The sequence below is a fragment of the Hyla sarda genome, unplaced genomic scaffold (assembly GCF_029499605.1).
Source record: "Hyla sarda isolate aHylSar1 unplaced genomic scaffold, aHylSar1.hap1 scaffold_1177, whole genome shotgun sequence".
Taxonomy (NCBI): Eukaryota; Metazoa; Chordata; class Amphibia; order Anura; family Hylidae; genus Hyla; species Hyla sarda.
This window is the reverse complement of record NW_026607800.1, coordinates 102,959-108,487: the sequence shown is the minus strand read 5'-3', so window position 1 is coordinate 108,487 and position 5,529 is coordinate 102,959. Positions and strand designations below refer to the sequence as shown.

General features: G+C 47.7%; 1 pseudogene; it reads right to left on the bottom strand.

The window, feature by feature from the left end:
* Window positions 1-2,881: 2,881 nt before the first annotated feature.
* Window positions 2,882-2,989, bottom strand: LOC130302700 (U2 spliceosomal RNA; annotated as a pseudogene).
* Window positions 2,990-5,529: the final 2,540 nt, after the last annotated feature.

The window sequence follows — 5,529 nt, the reverse complement described above, 5'->3', positions numbered from 1 at the left end:
CGCCCCCCGCAGCTCTACTCCCCGTCCCGTTAACGCTCAGGGAGCGGGGAACAGAAAGTAGAGAATCGGGCGCAGGTCAAGTAATTTGCGTAGTGCTGCGCATGCGCAGTACTACTTTACCTGTGCCCGATGCTCTATTTTCTGTTCCCTGCTCCCTGAGCGTTAACGGGACGGGGAGTAGAGCTGCGGGCGTGGGGCGCTCGCGGGGACGTACACTGATGACAGCGCCATCGGGCATAGGGATCCCGATAGCGCTGTGGATCAACAGTACATGTAATAATAGAGTAAATGTATATGAGCCAGCCGTATGAGCTGCGTACATGTGTGAACTTCTGTCGGCCCACAGAGGCCATGAGAGCTCCGTACAGCTTCAGCTATCACAGGGTGAGGAGATCCTCTCCCTGTCATAGCCAAACTGACACTACTGTGCGCATCGATGCGTGACGTTTAAATATGTCACGTGACAAGAGTGAGCCAATAGGATGTGATGGAGGTGGACCATCTCATTCTATGGCAAATCTCATTCCACGGCAATGCACCGGGCCAAGAAGTCTTCTTTAACATGGTGCGGCCGGTGCATTGCCATAGAATGAGATGGTCCGCCTCCATCACATCCTATTGGCTCACTCTTGTCACATGACATATTTAAACGTCACACATCGATGCGCACAGCAGTGTCAGTTTGGCTATCACAGGGAGAGGATCTCCTCTCCCTGTGATAGCTGAAGCTGCACGGAGCTCTCATGGCCTCTGTGGCCCGACAGAAGTTCACACATTTACGCAGCTCATACGGCTGGCTCATATACATTTACTGTTGATCCACAGCGCTATCGGGATCCCGATGCCCGAAGGCGCTGTCATCAGTGTGCGTCCCCGCGAGCGCCCCACGCCCGCAGCTCTACTCCCCGTCCCGTTGACGCTCAGGGAGCGGGGAACAGAAAGTAGAGCATCGGGCGCAGGTTAAGTTATTCGCGTAGTGCTGCACATGCGCAGTACTACTTTACCTGTGCCCGATGCTCTACTTTCTGTTCCCCGCTCCCTGAGCGTTAATGGGACGGGGAGTAGAGATGCGGGCGTGGGGCGCTAGCGGGGACGCACACTGATGACAGCGCCATCGGGCATCGGGATCCCGATAGCGCTGTGGATCAACAGTACATGTAATAATAGAGTAAGTGTATATGAGCCAGCCGTATCAGCTGCGTACATGTGTGAACTTCTGTCGGGCCACAGAGGCCATGAGTGCTCCGTGCAGCTTTAGCTATCACAGGGAGAGGAGATCCTCTCCCTGTGATAGCCAAACTGACACTGCTGTGCGCATCGATGCGTGACGTTTAAATATGTCACGTGACAAGAGTGAGCCAATAGGATGTGATGGAGGCGGACCATCTCATTCTATGGCAAATCTCGTTCTACGGCAATGCACCGGCCATTTGGCAGTCAAGGTGATCGGCCCACCGGGGATTTTCCCGTTATCCCAGTCCAGCCTTGACTCTGGCTGGGTGGCAGTCACCCACCAGTACACACAGCAGACCCTAAACCCATATCATTATTGCTAAGCAGGAAGATGGGAGTCCATTTCACTCTGATGGACCATTTTTAAATGCAATCCATAACCTGGCTTTGGCAGGAACCCTTCTTACTCCTCCTACTTGCATTCGATACTGGGTTTAGGATCTGCATAGGAAACACACACAAGCACACACTTACCTGTGTTGCCTGCTGACGCCTCCTTGGCTGTCCCCAAATGGTATAAAACCAAAAGCCACGGGAAGTTGTAAGGATAGAGGACATACCTGCATCCTATTGGACTCACTTGTCTTGGTTAAATCCAGCTTATTTGACAACCTATGGTGCTGCTGCTTCTGCTCATGGCAGTGCTGCTTCTGACAAGGCTGTTCTTTGGTGGGCCTAGGTGACATCACAATCTCCATGGTTACATACACAACAAAGGTCAGATGTTGTTTACACCTGGCCATGCCAGTGGTATTGAGTAGCATATCACAGTGCTAAGGGTCCTGGATGCAACAATCTTTCAATGGGGAATAGCCGCACTGAGTTTGTCAAGTGCACCCATGTTTGCAACTCCAACAATACACACATATGCATTTATGTATGTATGTATGTATGTATGTATGTATGTGTATCTATCTATCTATCTATCTCTATATATATTTATCTCTCTCTCTCTCTCTCTCTCTCTCTGTATATATATATATATATATATATATATATATATATATATATTTTTTTTTTCTTTTAAATATATATATATATAGAGAGATAGAGATGGAAATACTTTTTTAAACATGTTTTCACCTTTTTCTACCTTCTTTTTTTTCTTCTCTCCATGTTTTCCTTCTTTCCTCCTTTTTTCCTATGCTGCTGCTTCTTATTTTTCTTCTTTTTCAGACCCTATCATTGCACTATTGCTTATTCAATACCACCAGCAGATGGAGACACTATATTGCAACATTAGTTGTGAGCAGCAGTTTGTACAAACAAATGCCTCATAGCTGATGTCCTATCCATTATTGCAATGGATGGCTGGCTGGCAACATTTGTTTTTATTATTCCAATACCACAGTACCAATGCATGGTCCAGCAATGACACCCCCATGTCAATTAACAAGATTCAGCTCCCACTACCTGAAAGACAGCTACCTATCATGTCATGTCCAACCTGCACAGGTGTGCAGGTTGCTGAGCTTATTCAATTAAAGAGGACATTCAGCAGCAGTCCTGTGCCTGGTCGCTCCAACAGGGGCCAGACACAAGCGGCACAACCTATTGTCTTTTGCCTGCAGTAAGGGCCCACTGGACTAGCCAGCAAGCAGCTGCAGCAGCAAATAAACAGGTAATCTTTCTTTCCAACACTGAAACCTGGTGGTGCACTTAATATATGCTACCAGATAGGGGACATATCAGATATTAAACTGATAAAAACAGACACCACATTTGATCTCAGCCAAAAAGAAGGACGAGAAGTGATAACTGTGAAAGGGGAGGAACCCCTTCACATGCACCATCACTACTTGTAGGAAGGGAGGCTGGCTGGCAGCCTCCCATACACACTCTGGCTGGGTGGCAGTCACCCACCAGTACACACAGCAGACCCTAAACCCATATCATTATTGCTAAGCAGGAAGATGGGAGTCCATTTCACTCTGATGGAGCATTTTTAAATGCAATCCATAACCTGGCTTTGGCAGGAACCTTTCTTTCGCCTCCTACTTGCATGTGATACTGGGTTTAGGATCTGCATAGGAAACACACACACACAAGCACACACTTACATGTGTTGCCTGCTGACTCCTCCTTGGCTGTCCCCAAACGGTATAAAACCAACAGCCACGGGAAGCTGTAAGGATAGAGGACATACCTGCATCCTATTGGACTCACTTGTCTTGGTTAAATCCAGCTTATTTGACAACCTATGGTGCTGCTGCTTCTACTCATGGCAGTGCGGCTTCTGACAAGGCTGTTCTTTGGTGGGCCTAGGCGACATCACAATCTCCATGGTTACATACACAACAAAGGTCAAATGTTGTTTACACCTGGCCATGCCAGTGGTATTGAGTAGCATATCCCAGTACTAAGGGTCCTGGGTGCAACAATCTTTCAATGGGGAATATCCGAGCTGAGTTTGTCAAGTGCACCCATGTTTGCAACTCCAGCAATACACACATATGTGTATCTATCTCTCTCTCTCTCTCTTTGTCTCTCTCTCTCTCTCTCTCTCTATATATATATATATATATATATATATATATATATATAGATAGATATTGTGATGATTCCTCCTTGGGGATTAGCTCTGGGATCGTCCTGGTCACTTGCCATGGGACACGTTCCTCACAATAACACCAGAGACCACAGTTCCGCATACAAGTCTGGCTCCTCGCCAGATTTATTTCCACAGGTTGCAGGTAAAACAAAACATAGACAGGAACAAAATAAAGTCCTAGACCGTCTGGTCACTGACTACACATGTCAGCATGCCCTGACTACGAACTGGTGAGCTTCCCTCAGCCAGATAAACATGTGTCTCCTGCAACCTGTTACTCACAGTTCACACCACTTCTTGGACCACTCGTAGCGCCTTCTACGTGTTACCTAAACAGGGTCTGTGTGTCTCCCCCTCTAACAGCCAGCATACTGTTTCCAAGGGAGAGCCCCAACTATTCTGATTCCTTTTCTTTTACACACACTTCCCCTTCCTGATACCTCATTAATCAGTCCACAGGTGGAGCATGCTCCAGAGTTAGCGAGGGAAATACAGCCTTTCCCTTGCCACACTGCCACAAATCCCCCCCCCCTCCCCTCCCCTCCCCTCTGCTCAGACCACCGGGAAGGAGCTCTTTTATTCAAAAGGCAGAGTCCAACTTCCTTTTCTTTTCCTTGGTCAACTTTTGTCCCACAGTCTCTGAAGTCCTTGACTTTTTTTTTCCGGATTTTTACCAGCCACCAATTGCAAGTCTCTCGGTCACACCTCTCCAGTACTAGGTTCTTCACCCTGGTGTGGGCAGGGTTCTTGAAATTAAGGAGAGAGAGGACCGATGCTTCTAACCTTTGTCTTCTTCTGGCTTGCCAGACCTCTGCCTCTGCTTCAGAGAATCTTTCGGTCTCAGTGGCTTCACCAACCACTGTCTTGTTCTCTATAGCTTCAGAGGACCTCTGACACGGGTCCATCTCAGTTTCAACTATAGAGTACTTCCCACCTGGTTTCACCACAGTTTTGACTTCAGTGCATTTCTCACATGGTTTCACCTCATCCCTTCCAGCTTTCTCTTCAGTGGCACCAGCTTCCTCATGTTTGGCTTCAGAGTCTTTGGCTCCTTCAGATTCTTGTCTAGAATCAGCTTCTCCTACTGTTTGGCTCTTCTCTGCAGCTTCTTCAGGATTACTCTTCTCTTCACCTGTAGCTTCAGTTGTGCCATTCTCTTTACTCATAGCTTTTGAGGTTGACTCTGGTTTAGCTTCTGCTTCAGAAGATTTCTCTGCCTCAGCATTACCTTCAGAATTTTTGGTCTGCTCAGGTTCAGAGGATTTCCCGCCTGACTCCTCCTTAGTCTCCACTTCAGAGGATTTCACACCAGGTTTCTGCTCAGTCCTAGCTTCAGGGGACTTCTTACAGGGCTTCACCTCAATCTTAGCATTAGAGGACTTTTTACCGGGCTTCAGAGAAAGCATCCCTGTATCCCGTAACTTCTGCCCCAGAAGCCTTTCTTGAGCCAATTCCCCCATAGCTTGGTCTCTGCTCTCTTTTAGGACTTCCTGGTCCTCTTCCTTTTTCTCACATTTTCGCTGCTTACACTGGAGCTTAGCGGACTTCATCCTCTCACTGTCAAGTAACTCTCTCAAGTCCCTGACAGTATCTTCCGAAGACAGCAATTGTTTCCTCAACTGTTCATTGTCCGCCAGAACAGCCACATGCTCGTAGAGTGGCGCTCCCAGCAAAACCAAGGCAGCTACGTGGGACCTTCTGCGCATTTCGTTCTGCACTTCCAGGCTCTCTTTTAAGATCTTCAT